At 37.1% G+C, this 17,841-nt stretch overlaps 1 pseudogene; it reads left to right on the forward strand.

Annotated features, from left to right (window-relative positions):
• Positions 1-1,242: 1,242 nt before the first annotated feature.
• On the forward strand, positions 1,243-3,268 carry LOC122304531 (annotated as a pseudogene).
• The last annotated feature ends 14,573 nt before the right edge of the window (positions 3,269-17,841 follow it).

Below are 17,841 nucleotides of genomic sequence, written 5' to 3' on the forward strand. Positions count from 1 at the left end.
GGAGTGGTCGAAGGATAAGTGGCAAGGTGAGCTTGTGGTTGCCATGGTGTGCCTTGTTGGGAAGAGCTGGATGGTGAGGAACTGTGAATAGGGACAAGGCGAAATGAAGGACATCGTTTGACAGTGTGACCCTGCATTATGCAAATTTGGCAGTGACCAAGGTATGGCCTTGGAGGAGGACGAGAGCCCTGTGATGAATGGGGTCTTGCAGTGGTCGCAGCAGGTGGGTGGTTGGTTGAGTGGAATGATGGGCGCCAGTTGGTAGTGGTGTTGCCTTGGGGTTGAGAAGGATGCCAGTTTTTGTTGGTGTTTCTGTATGTGGGATTTGCAGTAGCTGGAAAATGGTGTGATTAAGGTGGAATGCTTTGAAGGGAGGCTTCAAAGTTGAGGAGTTTTTCATGAAGTTCTTCAAAGGTGATGGAGGTATCTCTTGCTTGGACAATACATACCAACTCTTTGTAATCATCACCGAGACCATCGAGTATTTTATCTGTGATTTCTTCTTCATCAAGTGAGGTGCCAAGAAGAATAAGATCATCAGCTCTAGTTTTGATGTGTTGCATAAACTTAGTGACACCAAGGGAGCCTTTGGTGGTGTTTTTGAGTTAGTTTTTGATTTGTTTGATGCGACCAGAGGAGGGTTTAGCATAGGTATTGGCTAGAATTGTCCAGGCTTGTCTGGAGGTGGTGGCTTGAGCTATAAAAGGAATAATGGTAGGTGAAATGGAGCCAATAATAGTGTTGAGGATTAGTTGATGCTGGCGAATCCAGAGAATGTAACTGGGATTGGGTCTGGTAGTATTGGCTTGGGTCAAGGTGGCTGGCGGACATGGTTTGGAGCCATCAATATAGCCAAGAAAGTCATAGCCAATGAAGAGGGTTTGGAACTGCAGCTTCCAGGAGAGATAATTGGTAGAAGTGAGTTTGAGAGGGGCTTGAGCAGCAACGTTGAAGTTGATGAGAGTTTGGTGGGGTGCATTGGTGTTGAGAATGGTGGCAAGGTTAGACTCGGTAGCCACGAGTGTTGAAGAACAGGAAAAAGAAAGAGATGGAAAATGAATCGGCTTAGCTTACTGATACATATCAGATTGAGAAATTCACTTCCACTTTCCATATACATTTTGCAGCAGTTAAATACACATCCAAGATAACAAACATTTATTTTGAAATCCTAAAATACAGAGCAGTTTGAAACTGCTTCCTAACTATAAGGAACAACTATTTTGAATGAAATCAAACTAGAGAAAACTAAGGGGATGTTACAATCTGTACAAATATTTGAATGAATTCAAATATTACAATCCGATGACTTATGATATCCTTCTCAGATGGAAGAGCTCAACCAAAGCAAATTGTCCATATAGCTCCAGGCTCTTCACTCTCCCCCACCACAACTAACAATTCATGGCTTTCTCCTTTGAGCCAATTTGCATTTGGGTTTTATAAACAAGGCATTGATCTCTTTGCGGTTGGAATTTTGTTGGTCCATGGAGACACTACGACAGTCGTGTGGACGACAATTCGTGATGATGATCTACCATTCACCTCACATGCAACACTAGATTTTACCAAGGATGGCAAGCTTCTTTTGAGAAATAACCAGGGCAAAGAGAAACTCGTTGTTGCACTGGAACCTAGAGCTTCCTAAGCCTCCATGCTTGACTTTGGCAATTTCGTTCTAAATAACAAGGATTCCAAAATCATCTGGCTGAGTTTTGAACATCCTACTGACACCATTTTAGGGGGTCAGATTCTGTTATCTAGAACTCAACTCTACTCCAATTTAACCATATAGATGACCACTCAACAGGCCGGTTTCGTCTCGTCATCCAAGAAGATGGAAGCCTTGTACTATATCCAGTAAACACTGCCTATGCAGAAGATGCTTACTGGAGCGCACGAACTTATGATTCCATGCATCCTAATGTTCACCTTTATCTCAATAATACAGATGAAAAATATATTCAAATGCTTATCCTTGACGGCAATGGTTCACAGGTAATTTCTCGATTATATCGAGGTAGCACCGACAGACATAGTAGCAATACTAATACCATTTTTATTGTGCAATCCTTGATTCCGATGGAATTTTCCAGCTTTATTCTTACCTCTATGATGAAAGGGGCAACTTCATTAACCCATCCACATTATTGGGAGTGTTGGAGAACCAATGTGCAGTGAAATATTTCTGTGGTGTCAACAGCTATTGCACATTCAATGACTACAAACCATACCGTGTTTGTCTTCCCAGGACCAATTCCGTAGACCTGAATGATAAATCTCTTGGCTGCCAGAGAAACTTCTCGGAAGCAGGTTGTAGAGGTGGAAAAGATAATTCAGACTTTTATAGCATCAAGACCATTGATAGCATGATGTGGAGAGATCTTCCTTATGTTAAGGCATCGATGTCAGAGGAAGAATGTCGCCAGTCTTGTTTGGAAGATTGCAACCGTGGGGCGGCACTCTCTGACGGTGGGTCTTTTATGAAATAGGCTCTTTCACTGAGATATGTAAGAATAGATACAAAAGAGGGGTCCAAGGCATTCTTGAAAAATGGTATGAGAAGCATCAATGAAGTTGTTAGTATCCCAAACAAAAAAGTCCTCGTCAAACTCAAAAAGACAACAACGGCGAAGATTCTTCTTGTAGCCTTTTGTTTTACTATATTCTCAGGCAATGCCCTTGCAATCTCTGGACTCTTCATTTTCAAAAGAAGATTTTTAAGGTACAAAAGGCTGTTAGAGAATGGAAACTTGGGGCTGACGGAGGAGGTCACCCTAAGAAGGTGAAAGGGAGTTCAAAGTAAAAATGCGAGCAATTGGGAGACACCATAAGAAATTAGTACGTTTGCTGGGTTACTGTGCTGAGGACTCTAGAAGGCTTTTGGTTTACAAATACATGAGTAATGGCTCCCTTACATATCTTCTCTTTAGAGCATAAAGGTGTCCATATTGAAATGAGAGAGTACAAATAGCACTGGATGTTGCAAGACGGATCCTCTACCTTCATGAAGAGTGTGATGCTTCAATTATTCGTTGTGTCATAAAGCCTCAAAACATTTTAATGGACGAGTTTTGGACCATGAAAATATCTGAATTTGGATTGGCAAAGTTTTTAATACCACACCAGACAAGGACCTTCACATATGGGTGTCTGAGGGACAAGAGGGTACTTGGCACCAGAATGGCAGAGGAACACCCCAATCTCAGTGAAGGCAGATGTTTCCAGTTATGGAATAGTTATCTTAGTTACGCCCGTCCCTAGATAGGGTTGGAGAGTTACTACGACACCTAAAAATCTTCTCTTCGCAATATAAATAACATTTCCAATTATTTTATAAACAAGAATTCACCTGTTCCAATCAAACATAAGAACAATCCTCACAAAGCTTTAGATGGAATAATCATTTAAGTTAAATAAGTTCCTTAACAAGGTTATCAAAACACTAATCCAATAAAATAAATCAATTTCTTCACAACTACCATTACACCCAACAGAATATCTAGAAATTTCACAAGTCTTCATAAACCATATATATATACATACTCAAAACCAAACTACTAAAGAAAATCCTCCAATAGTCAAAGTACCCTTAGGTACTCAACTTCCTACCCCCAGCTAATCTTGCCCAAGCTGGGACATATATCAATGTGTAAGCATGAGCATTTACAGATTACAGGATGCTAAACAAACTATTTGTAGTTTTAGCATGCAAAACAAAATGTGCTTCTTTTCAAACTAACATAGTGATGGTTCAAATGTTTATAATTCAAAGTACTTTGGCATAACATTAACTGAGTATCATCATCATGTTATATCAGAACTTCACATAAGAACATAGGCCATACTTAACCCCCGTAATAGGGTTGTGCTATCCCATGTGGCCAAACCGAGTAGAGATAAAAGTGAATCTTTCCTTATTATTCTCGAAGCTTCTAGTGTGCATACAGGAAAGATCATAAAAACTACTTTGTTTCCAAAGTGGGTGCACTTAGAGACAAAGAAGTTGATACCAACCCAAACAAAGCAGAGCAATTGCAAAGCAGAATTAGAGTTAGACACAAATCAGTATATCATGCCAAAGGTTTTCAGATGCCATATCAAATTAAAACAAAGTACAAAATGTATTCAGATCATTCTCATAAACTCAAAAATAGAATCCGAGCATTTTTATAAAACTATGCACAAATTTTCAGATTATTTTTTGCACAAGTCAAAACTGAATGCCAAAAACTAGCTCATGTCTAAACTAGTCATGACAAAATGCTTTTCTCTTCTTATACAAATTTCATGAGTAATGCAAATAAATGATCAAGGTTGTTTTTCCCAAGTTCTTATTTCATAACAAAACATGTATAAATTTTCACGAAGCCAACCTCAATCCATACATTTTATTCAAATACTAGCATAGAAACACCACTTACGTGACTCTTGCAGTGTATTTTTTACAGTTTGAGATCGAAATATCTAGCTGTATCACGGTAACCTAAATCAAAAAATATTTGTTTACAAGTTAAAATCCACATACTAGTATATAACCTAGCTAACCAGTATTCTACCTTCACAATAATAGAAAATAACAATTTTTTAACTATTTTCAAAAAATAGGACAGCTTGCTGTAACATACTACCCAAGCCTCCACACCTCAATCTAACAAAAATAAGGAGGCCGACAACGAGGTGCAACATCCAGTGAGAGGCTTCAGTCTGATAGTGAAATCTTACTCTCCAACATTGTTTGTTGTTGATGATGGTGCATAGGGGTGGTGGGCAGTCGTGTTTGCGGTTGTGTGGATTTTTCGTGGGATAAGTGGTCACGGGGAGAGTGAGAGGCCGACAAAGGGGAGCTCGGTGGAGGACTTGAGGAAGAACTTACTTTGTTGTTAGTGCTTGAAATAGGAGATGTTTGGGGACGTGCGTGGGTACCGGATATGGGGCTGAGCGTCGATGGGTGGTTGTTTACGATGGAGGAGAACAGCAGTGTAACTGGCAACGGTAGTCTTTGATGATTGTTCAGTGACTTCAGCTAGGTGAGGAGGTGTTGCTAGCTGTGGCTCTGTTTTCAGCATACTGTTCATGTTTTGAGATTGCTTAAATGGGGCTGTTGGAAGTGGTTGTCGTAGTAACTAATTGTTTCCTAGACATGGGTCGTGGGGACGTGGGGAGGGCCCGCGGAGGGAGAGGCTTGGAAAGATACTCTTGTGTGGAGAAAGTGTGTGGCGGCAACCCTAGGCTCTAGAGGAAGAAGATGAAGGTGTATGGGGCTTGTATGTGATTATTTGCATTTATGTGTATATTTATAGGTAGCTGAGAACCCTAGTGAAAGAGGAGATTTTATGTGCGTGCTTTTTACGTGGGAGGATACAGAATAACCATTGGGCTTGAACCTTGGGCCACATGTACGGGTTTTCAGCCCTTGACTTCCTAAAGAAATTTTGTCCATTAATACCAACTCAAAAATAATTACTAAACTTTAAGTGGTCTTAAAAATAACTTTTGAACATACAGTTCGAAAAAAAAATTTATAATTAATCTAGATAATTGTAGCCTGTGGGCTTATCCAAAATTATTTTGAAAAATGTCACTTGAGGTTTTAGATATTGGCCTATTAATTGAAATTTGTTTCCAAATATCCATATTCCACCAAACTAAAAATTTGGGCTCATAATCTATTCTAAATTTACTTGTTAAAACTCCAGTGGCTACCTATACTTATTAACCTAAAAAAAAAATTGTACAACTCCGCGGACTTGGCCTGGGCTTGGTGCTGGATGTAGATATTACAAAAAGTATGTTCAAATTCAGTATTGATAATAATTTTTTTGGAATTAGTATTAGTAATAAAATTAATGTTTATGCTTATATGCTTAATTCATGTTCTTTAATGCATTGTTGTTTAGGACATATTCATGGTAGGAGACTTGATGACATGGTTAGTTTAAATATAATTCCTCTATATGCTAAAGATATGATAGATAAACATAAAATATTCATGCAGGAAAAAATTAAGAAAAACATTTTTTGGAGTAGATAAAACTTTATCTTTATTGCAATTAATAGATAGTTGTGTATGTGACATGCATCAAACGCCTGCTAGAAGAGGTAAAAGTATTTTGCGAGTTTCATTCATGACTTCTCTAGATATTGCTATGTTTATTAAAGGCATTTGAAATATTATGTTTTGGATAATTTTTAAGTATATAAAAATGAAGTAGAAAATCAAGGTGGCGTCAAAATAAAGTGTCTTAGATCCGATAAAGGAGGGGAAAATCACGTTCTTGCTTATTGTGAATCTGTATGCATTATTCATGAGACTATTATGGTGAACTCCACAACAAAATGGAGTGGTAGAAAGGAAAAGTAGAAATTTGGTAGAGATGGTTAATGCCATGCTTACTAATTATGGTTTAAATAATAGTTTTTTGGGAGAAGATGTTCTTACAAATGCTATATATTGAATAGAATACCTCACAAGAAAACTAAAATCTCGTCATATAAACTATGGAAGAAAGGAAAACCAAACTTGAGTCATTTCAAAGTTTGGGGTTGCCGAGCTATAGTTAGGACAAAAGGCCATTGAGTACATTTATCTTAGGTTATGCATATCATAGTGTTGGATATATATTTCTAGTTGTGGAACGCAACAGTTCTATTGATGTTTGACATTGATGCAATGACTGAATCTTGGGACACTGGATTTTTCAAATATATTCAATGCAATTCTATTTTATAATAATAAAATAGTGGAATTAGACATATCACTTGAAAATAACAATGAAAATTGTGAATCATTTGAGCCAAGGAGTAAACAAATCAAAACTAAAAAGTCATTTGAGAGAGATTTTGTTGTGTACGTACTTGGTAGATGGCACAAGTGATTCATCTTGTAGTCAAACAATGATTATGTGATACCCCATATTTACATATATTTTTACTAAAGGATTATCTAAAATATTATAATAAGTGGTTCTTTTATTTTAAATTAAACGTATTTTTCGTTGTATTATTTTATGATTTTTAAGTTGTGAGATTTAAATATTGTGTCTTATTGATATTAATAATTACTTTGCATTTAAATTACTCTCTACCTTGAATTATTTTATTGTTGGGCTTTAATTATTTTATTTTATTAATATTGAGTTGTAGTGTTTTTATTTAGATTTTATTTATTTTATTGTGCTCTTTATTTTAAAATAGTTTATTGTTGAATTCTAATATTTTATTTCATAAAATCACTATGTAAAAATTATTTCATTTAATTCTTCGTTTTAAAATTTATTTTCGTTGGATCAGTTTAAGACCCTGAGTTGAAAAGATTGGACCTCACTTTTTTTCATTTCCTTTTTTTTTTTTTTCTCTTTCCTTTGTTTTTCTTCTTTCCTTCTTTTTTCTTCTTTTTCCTCCTGCCTCCAGCCCGTGCTTGCCCCTCCCCCCCACCCCTCTTCCCTCCCGTGAGTCACTCTCACTATCGTCGGTAACGCCGAGCACCACCGTCCGGCGTCACCGCCCAGCCCACCATCTTCCCCACTCTTCGACGACCTCCCCTACACCGGCCACCAACCCCCACGCCCCACTCTCTCTCTCTCTTAGCCGTGTAGGGCCCGAAATGGCCGAGAATTTATTGGGCGGCCGTGCGCCTCTCAACGGCGCCACCACCACCACCACAACTTCCCCTCCTATAGGCCAACATCCTACACCAAGTTCAGCCCCTAACTCACTGTCGTTCGCCATCGTAAAACCCACCAAGACGCATGGCTTTTCCTTCGTTCCACCGCCGTGCGCCACCATGCCACCTCACCGCCACTATCAATGGCTTCCCCATCTACCGGTGACCTCCCCTATCCAATCTCATGCCCCACTCACTGTGACCTATAGCCACCACACTCTCCCACGGCCTCTTTTCCTCAAAGTGGGCAGATCTCCTTCGTGTGCCGCCACCCATGGCCACCAGCCACCACGATCAACTCCACTGACCTCCATGAGTCATTCCTTAACCTTCCCTAGCCTTTTTTTGCCTCCGTTCAGATTTGGGTATTTTGGTACCCACGGTCACAGTGCATTGTGCACTATTACATTGCTTTGTTGACGCCTTTTGTAGCTTTTTGATCTTCCAAAAATTATTTTAAAGTGCTCTATGTGTTTTCTAAACTTCATTTAAGATTTAAATATATTTTTACTTTAATAATACATTGTGATTGGTTGGTTATGCCGGACTGAGTTCGAGGAGTTCAGGAGTCGGATGGATTGGAGGACGGAGTTATTTGTATCTTGGTTGATGTTGAGATTTCTTGGATATTTTGTGTCTTGATGTGTGCATTGCATGGAGTATGCATGTTCATGATTGAAAAGGGAGAATTGGATTTTTCGCATAATGGCATGCATGTACATGTGTTGGATATTGAAAACTAGATTTTCAAGTGCAAATGGATTTTTGGGTGCGTATGTATCACGACCCCAAGCCGAAATGGGGCATTAGCTTAGTGGAGCTCCTCTGGTCACTCGAGAGTGCAATATACTGAGTGGCGTCCACTAGGTTGCCGCTGGGCGACAACGAAAATGGACGGGATGGTAACGCTCTCGTGCTGACTCCGTGGCCCCTCTACTGGCGGGGGGCTAAAGGATGCTTGGCCAAGTGTGCACTGGGCGTGGAACTGAGCATCGCTTGTTACGAAGTCACATGCATAGTCGTTAATCATGGTGTGACGAAGGGAGCCAGGGTGTGCGGATGACCATTAGGGGAAGTCATAGTGCATTAGGTTAATAAAAATGGATTTTGAGCTAAGACTTGGATTTCGGGCCATTTTTTGGAAAAATGCTGAAGGAAAGGTTTTAAAGGAAATATTTTGGGTCAAATGTGATTTTTGGCGTGAGTTGGAAAATGAATTATTTTTGGACCAAAAATAGGATTTTTGGCGTGCGCTAGAAAATGATTATTTTTGAGAAATGATTATTTTCGGATCTCATGCATATTGCATACTGATCATGCATATTGTTGAGGTTTTAATATATTTTTTTATCTTGTGGGTGTTTGGATTATTACTTACCTGCGATACCGTCTTTGGTATCGTAGATTTTGGATGCAGTTGAGGAGGTGGCTCCGCCAGAGGATTGATTTGGAATTTTGCTTATTTTATTTGGAAATTATTTTCTGTCTTTAAATTATTTATTTTAGATTTACGATGTTACTGGAACTTGTAGTATTTTTAGTACGCTTGTTTTAAGCGAGTTTGTATTTATGTAAAATTCTGGTGCTTAGTTGAAAGAATTTTTATTACCACTGCATTTATTTTTTTTTGTACACGTGTTGCATATCTACATATTTGGCACTTGGCGATGGGATGTGTGACCCGTGTTGTCGTCATCCTGACGCCTCGATTTCCACGTGTCCTTATGTGGAAGTTGGGGGCGTCACAGGTGGTATCAGAGAGGTTCAGCTCTGGGTAAAACCATATATCCCATAAGTGGAGTACCGGAAAAGTTTAAAGGCTTTATTTGAAATTATTTTGTTCCTTTAATTTGAGTTGTTTTTATCTAAATGAATTCGATTTTAGTTGATTTGAAATTAATTTTAGAAAATTCGCATTAATTTTATTTGATTTGACTTGATTTGAATTGAAATTATATTATATCATTTAATTGATTTGATTTGATTTTGTTTTATTTTTTTTTTGTTTCGTCCGAAATTGAAAAGTGGGTTAAAGGTTAAGTTATGGCAGAAAGATGGTATGACTAAGAATGTCATTGTTAGGCTTGAACATTTAGTGTAGTAGGCTTGAACTTTTATCAATGTAGGTTGTTTTAATAATATCGAGGCTTGAAGGGAACGGCATAGTTTAGGCGATTTCTAGAGTAGGAAATAAAGTTGTAGCTGAGGAGGGGAATAGTTTTAAATTATTCAGGATACTTGAGGTTTTAGGTTCTGTAGAGTTTATAGAATTAGTTTATAGAATGGGAGGGTGTAAGTTCAACGAACTTCAATGATTGTTTTATGAGAATTTCATCTAAGGTTTGAGGCCCTATAGATTTTGGGAAATAAGTTTATGGAAGTTAAGGTGTTAGATTTGATAAGCTTTGGGGGATTAATTAAATTTCAAGTTTTAAATTTTGCTGATTCGGATAAGCAATTTGGTAGCAATTGAGCTTTAGAACTTACATACCTTATATGGTGAATGTTTTATATTAAGGTCATTGATCTTGAGGATGTCGGAGAGTGAATCTTATATAGTTTAAGATTTTAGAACTGCGGACTTGAAGAGTGATTTATAATAAGATTTGAGTTTTTAGTTCCATAGACTTTGTGCACTAGCGTGATCTATTTTGGTAATTGATTAGTCTGTAACCATTAAAAATGGGGTGATCAGAGTGAGTTATTGATATGAAATTTTTTCATGAGAGTATTTCTTTGGGATATTGAAGGTAATGATCTAGTTCGTGTATTTTTCTGAGGACTGATGGTATCGATTTAGTGCAGAAAATGATTATTGTTAACTCGAAATTGTAGTAGCAGATTTTAGGAAATGATTTTTATCGATTCTAAAGATATAGGTCCATCAGGGTGTTGGAAGCAGTAGATTATGTGTAGGCATCTAATGCGATTGAATTTGGGGCTATATGTTCCGCAGACTTTTGGGAGTGGATTATTAGCAGGTTTAAGGTCAATCTCAGTACAAAACTATAAGCAATAGTTGTTTGCTGACTTTAAGGGTTTAAGTTGAGCAGATTTAGGAATGATTCATATTGATATAAGGATATAGGTTCGGATGATGGAAATGGTAGGAATGGATCACTTGTACGTTGGAGGAGTATAGGTTTTAATAAGGATACACGACAAATCGATGCTTAATAGTTGTGAGTGTATGAATTTTGAGAGTGCATGTCTTTGTTCCATTTTTGGCTTGGAAGAAGTGGTTTTGGTAGGTGTTGAAGAGAAGTCGAGACGATAGTATTAAATTCAAGAGATCTTTGTAGTCATGAGTTTTTAATGAGTTGGTCGGAGTGTGCAGTCGAAGCGGGTTACCCAATAGATTGATGGTTGGCAATAATTGTTGTGATTACTTTCAAGAATTAATTGTGACTTGAGGTCACATAGGAATCCAAATTTTTGAGGCTATACTTTCCTTGGAGATTGAGTGTTCAGTTGGAAGAATTAAATACATTGTTATTTAACTTGAAAAGAGATTGTTGGGTCACCTTGTGTGGTGTATGATAAAATTTTGAAAGTTGAAGCTTAGGCATCAACGGTGGGTAACATAAATGGATTTATGAGGTAATATGGCTTTAGGATCCAAGAGTGTTGTGCAATAGTTTTGATGGATTAGGGATTAAACAGTATGGCCTGCTTTGAAATTTAATTGTAATGTGCGGTTGATAGAGTTAGTGATGCTAATATTAGAGCTTATGAGAGTAGAAGCAAGTGGGCAAGTTACCAAGAAGGTTTTAGCAATGTTTAGGTAATGAGCTTTTGGGTTTAGGTTGCTGGGTGGAAGTTTAGAATTGTTCTTTACCTTGGGTGGGACCTATGTATTTTTGAGATGAAGTTACTTGTTTTCAATTTGAAATGTTGAGATTACTTGATATTGGTTTTTGTCAATTATCATGGGTGTATTATTGCGGAATATTACTTTTGATTGGGGTAGCGAGAGCTAATTAAGAAATAGGAGTGATAATTCATGATTTTGGGAGACTGTATTTTCTACCAAAATGTGGTAAATGTTTTCTTGTTAGTAGGTGTTGATCAAGCTTGTACTTGATGGTGTTAATTTATGAGGACATAATCTTTATGTATTTTGGTTAATTATTAGAGTGCGCAGCTGGAGCGTGATATTTGGAGATAATTAGGTATTTAAATTTTGTACTGATTTTGAGGAATTAGTGGTGACTCAAAATTTTGAGAAGATGCTTGTAATTGGAGATTAATCATTTGGTTGTGCAAATTTGTTTATGGATGGTTAACTTTGGGAGTGGCTATTAGGTTACCAAGGTGTAGTATACAATGAAGGTTTTGAGGTTATAGCATAGGAGTCGATTGAGGTTATACAATGAAGGTTCTCCCAAATGTGTTCTAAGTTGTATCTCGTATCATGCTTGGACGCTGATGTTTGACCTCACAAATTTTGAGGACGAAATTTTATTTTAAGGGGGAAAGATATGATACCCCATATTTACATGTATTTTTATTGAACGATTATCTAAAATATTATAATAAGTGGTTCTTTTATTTTAAATTAAACGTGCTTTTCGTTGTATTGTTTTATGATTTTTAAGTTGTGAGATTTAAATAATATGTCTTCTTGATATTAATAATTACTTTGCATTTAAATTACTCTCTAGCTTGAATTATTTTATTGTTGGGCTTTAACTATTTTATTTTATTAATATTGAGTTGTATGTTTTTATTTGGATTTTATTTATTTTATTGTGCTCTTTATTTTAAAATAGTTTATTGTTGAATTCGAATATTTTATTTTATAAAGTCACTGTGTTTAAATTATTTAATTTAATTCGTCGTTTTAAAATTTATTTTCGTTGGATTAGTTTGTGATCCCGAGTTGAAAAGACAGGACCTCACTTTCTTTCCCTTCCTTTTCTTTTTCATTTTTTCATTTTTTTTCTCTTTCCTTTCTTTTTCTTCTTTCCTTCTTTTTTCTTCTTTTTCCTCTTCCCTCCCCTTTTCCCTCCCGTTAGTCTCTCACTGTCGTCGGTGCCGTTGTGCACCACCGTCCAGCATCACCGCCTAGCCCATCGTCTTCCCCACTCTCCGACAACCTCCCCTGCACCGGCCACCACCCCCCACACCCCACTCTCTCTCTCTTAGCCATGTAGGGCCTGAAATGGCCATGAATTTACTAGGCCGCCGTGCACCGCCCAACGGCGCCACCACCACCACCACAGCTTCCCCTCCCACCAACCAACATCCTCCACCAAACTCAGCTCCTAACTCACCGCCGTTTGCCACTATGAAGCCCACCAAGACCCACGGCTTTCCTCCGTTCCGCCACAGTACGCCACCATGCCACCTCACCACCACCACCACCAATGGCTTCCCCATCCACCGATGATCTCCTCTGTCCAATCTCATGCCCCACCGTGACCAATAGCCACTACACTCTCCCTCAGTCTCCCACGACCTCTTTTCCTCAAAGTGGGTCGATCTCCTTCATGCGCTGCCACCCACAGCCACTAGCCACCATGATCAACTCCATTGACCTCCATGAGCCATCCCTAGCCTTCCTTAGCCTTTGTTTGCCTCCGTTCAGATTTGGATATTTTGGTACGCACGTCCACAGTGCATTTTGCATTGTTACGTTGTTTTGCAGACGCCTTTTGTAGCTTGTTGATTTTCCAAAAATTATTTTAAAGTACTATAAGTATTTTTCAAACTTCATTTAAGATTTAAATATATTTTTATTTTAACAATAAATTATGAATGGTTGGTTATGTCGAACTGAGTCCGAAGAGTTTGGGGGTCAGATGGATTGGAGGACAGAGTTATTTGTATGTTGGTTGATGTTGAGATTTCTTGGATATTTTGTGTCTTGATGTGTGCATTGCATGGAGCATGCATGTTCATGATTGAAAATGGAGAATTTGATTTTTCGCATAATGGCATGCATGTACATGTGTTGGATATTGAAAACTGGGTTTTCTTGTGTATATGAATTTTTGGGCCTGTGTGTGTCACGACCCCAAGCTGAGATGAGGGATTATCTTGGTAGAGCTCCTCTGGTTACTCTGGAGTGCAATATACTGAGTGACGTTCCCTGGGTTGTCGCTGGGCGACAACGGGAGCGGACGGGTTGGTAACGCTCTTGTGCAGACTCCGTGGCCCCTCTACTGGCAGGGGTTAAAGGATGCTTGGCTATGTACGAGCTGGGCCCGGAACTTGGCATCGCTCATTACGAAGTCACATGCATGGTTGTTACCCATGGTGTGACGAAGGGAGTCAGGGCGTGCGGATGACCCCTAGGGTAGGTCATGGTGCATTCGATTAATAAAAATAGATTTTGAGCTGAGACTTGGATTTTGGGACATTTTTTGGGAAAATGGCGAGGAAAAGTTTTTAAAGGAAATATTTTGGGTCAAATGTGATTTTTGGCGTGAGTTGGAAAAGGAATTATTTTTGCGCCAAAAATGGGATTTTTGGGGTGCTTTGGAAAATATTTATTTTTGGGAAATGATTATTTTTGAATCTCATGCATATTGTATCCTGATCATGCATATAGTTAAGGTTTTAATGCATTTTTATTTTGTGGGTGTTTGATTATTATTTACATGTGGTACCGTCTTAGGTATCGTAGATTTTGGATGCAGTTGAGGAGGAGGCTGAGCCTGAAGAGGTGGCTTTACCGGAGGACTGATTTGGAGTTTGGCTTATTTTATTTGGAAATTATTTTCCGTCTTTGAATTATGTATTTTAGATTTACGATGTTACTGGAACTTCTAATATTTTTAGTATGCTTGTTTTATGCGAGTTTGTATTTAAGTAAAATTCTGGTGCCTAGTTGAAAGTCTTTTTATTACCGCTACATTGTTTTGTTGTACACGTGTTGTATATCCACACACTTGACACTTGGCGATGGGATATGTGACTCGTGTTGTAATCATCCCGACGCCTCGATTTCCTCATGTCCGTACATGGGAGCTGGGGGCGTCACAGATTACACACAATGTTGAGACTGATCCCTTGTCGTATGAAGAGACCATGAAGTCTCATGATGTAGTTTTTTGGAAAGAAGCTATTAATGATGAAATTGATTCAATCATGGGCAATGATACTTGAAAATTAGTTGACTTACCCCCTAGTTCAACATTTATTGGTTGCAAATGAATTTTCAAAAAGAAACTGAAAGTAGATGGAATAGTTGAAAATTTTAAGGCAAGGCTAGTAGCGAAAGGTTTTACCTAGAATGTTGGTTTAGATTATTTTGACCCCTACGCACCTGTTGCTAGGATTAGTAGCATAACTTTGATTGCTTTAGTAGTCATCTACAAGTTTGAAACCCATCAAATAGATGTTAAGATTGCCTTCTTGAATGGTGAACTAAAAGAATAAATTTATATGGAACAACCTGAGGTGTTTGTAATGCTTGGTCAAGAACATAATGTTTTTAAATTGGTTAAGTCACTTTATAGATTTAAGCAAGCACCAAAACAATGGGATGATAAATCTGATAAAGCTGTAGTGAAAAATTATTTTAGGATTATGAATATGATAAATGTGTCTACAATAAGTTTAATGGAAATCAAGGTGTAATAATATGCTTATATGTAGATGACATGTTGATTTTCGATATTGATAGTATGAGCATTGAAAGTACTAAGAAATTTTTTTCATCTAATTTTGATATGAAGAACTTGGATATTGCAAATGTGGGGGGAGTGCTAAAATTATAAGGAACAATAATGGTATAATTCTTACCCATTCATGTTATATTGAGAAAATATTGAAAAAGTTTAATCGCTTTGATTGCAAACCCATGGCTACACCTTACGATACAAATTTAAAATTGTATCCTAATACTGGGAGAGCAGTGGATCAACTTGAATATGCTATAGTTGTTGGTTTTCTAATGTATGTTATGACTTGTACCAGACTAGATATTGCGTTTGAAGTGGACAAATTTAGTTGATACACAAAAATGCTAATCATATTCATTGGATAGTTGTACAAAAACTTTTAAAAAATACTAAAAAAATACCATGCATAATGATATTAAGTGCAACGGGTTTCCTTTAGTTGTTGAAGGATATACAAATGCTAATTGGATAAGCATGATGATCACAAATGAACCAGTGGGTAAATATTCACCCTTGGTAGAGGGGACAATCTCCTGGGATCAAGAAAACAGACATGCATAACTGACTTTACCATGGAAGTAGAGTTTATAGTATTAGCTTCTTGCAGCAAAAAGGCAGAGTGGCTAAAAAATTTATTGATAGAGATATCGATTTGACCAAAACCAATGCCACTAATATCTTTGTATTGTAAAAGTCATGCTAAAGTCACAAGCCTATAGTCATATAAATAATGATAAGTATTGGCATATCGTATTAAGACATAACTATGTATGAAAATTATTCATAGGTGAAGTAATTACAATTGATTTTGTGAGATCTTGCCAAAAATCTGGCAGATCCATTGACTAAAGGACTTGCAAAGGAGTTGGTGTGGAAGACATCAAAGGGGATAGGTTTAAAGCCTATACAATAAAATTACCTATAATGGAAACTCGACTTAACTCTTGAAAATATGAAGACTTGAGTTTAATGAGCAAAGTACATTATATATTTGTGGTTTGTAAGCACTGCGATATTAAAATTAGTTTTCAAAATAATTTACTATCGTAGGGTTTGAAGTGCTTGCTACTATAATGAAAATCAGAGGCTAACTAATAAGTTCTTAATAGACTTATAACAAAGTTCTGTTAAAATTTTTAATTACAAGACACTTTCAATAAGTCTTCCTATATGAGTATCGGGGTTGGTGCTTCCTCATATGCAAATTAGGTTTTGTCTCTATAGCGTTCACAAAATCAGGATATAGACACTAGGCCAATCCATGTGTCGATTTTTTAAATTATCCAAAGAGAATAAAATTTATATATGAGATAGATTTGGCTAATCTTATAGGATTTCTAGTTCAAAGTATGTATACTATTCCATCCTGATTAGTTTTGACGTATTTTTACCATGTGAAGGTTCAAGCTCAAAACACACATTTATTTATGTATAAGTTTTCATGTTCTAACCAAGATATATTTAGAAAATGGTGGGTGTTGGTGGATATATTTTCAAAATATATCTTGGTTTTTTTTTATTATTAATAATAATTTGGTATTTATTTTGAAAGTTAAGAATTATTTTGAAAATAGATCATTTATGGAACGTTTACAAGCTTATGCTAATGGTTATAATACTTCGGGTCTAATGCATAACATAAGTCATTCATTGGCACAGTGGCATCGATACCCTTGGTTGATGCAAAAGGGAAGGGGTTTGAATCATCCTATGCCAATGGCCCAATATAGCAATTTTAATTGCATTTATTGAGAGAATAGGCTCTACTCGGGCCTGTGGCCCAGCAGCCCAGCCCAAGGGAAAAGAAATTAAATCCTCAATGCGCTGAACAAGTACCACAGGTATCGATTGGAGGAGGGGTGTGTAACTGTTGGACCAAGTCGGAACAAATTTTAGCTAAATGAAAAATCATAGCTTTTCGTTGGCATCCTTTTGTCATCTACAAATAGAATTATTGGGATGTAGATTTACAAATCACATAAGCAAAATTCAAAATTTCCTCTCTCAAAAGTTTTCATTTCTAAACTACTTATTAAGATTTATTCATTCTTGAGAGAGCATATTTCTATATTTTGGTTAGATAGTAAAATTCGTATTCAAGTCTAATTTTGTTTAAGCATAATGCAATTAAACAAACATATTTGTTCTAAACTTCATTATACCTTAGAGGCAGATTTACTAGTAATTCGCGGGCACATCGTTACTAGTAGAGACAAATATTATTTTAAAAAAAGCAACATTGTAAATAACCTTGGAACAAACTTTATTCTTTCACTATTTTCTTCTTTTATATCCCTCTTGTACCAACATACAATATATTAAGAAAGCAGAACATCTATTATGCAATGGGCATTGAGATAGAGTTAACAACATTTAGAAAATAACAAAGCATGGATGCACCAATTACAAGTCTTTTGATGGCCAGAACCTTCGGGCCATTACATATTGCCCCTCTATGAAAAAAAGCCCAAAGCCTCCTTTTTCGAGCACTTCCTGGAAATCATCAGCTACTTGTTTTCAGGATAACAAGTGACTACTCGTTGT

Source organism: Carya illinoinensis, chromosome 3 (genome assembly GCF_018687715.1).
Source record: "Carya illinoinensis cultivar Pawnee chromosome 3, C.illinoinensisPawnee_v1, whole genome shotgun sequence".
In the NCBI taxonomy this organism is placed as follows: domain Eukaryota; kingdom Viridiplantae; phylum Streptophyta; class Magnoliopsida; order Fagales; family Juglandaceae; genus Carya; species Carya illinoinensis.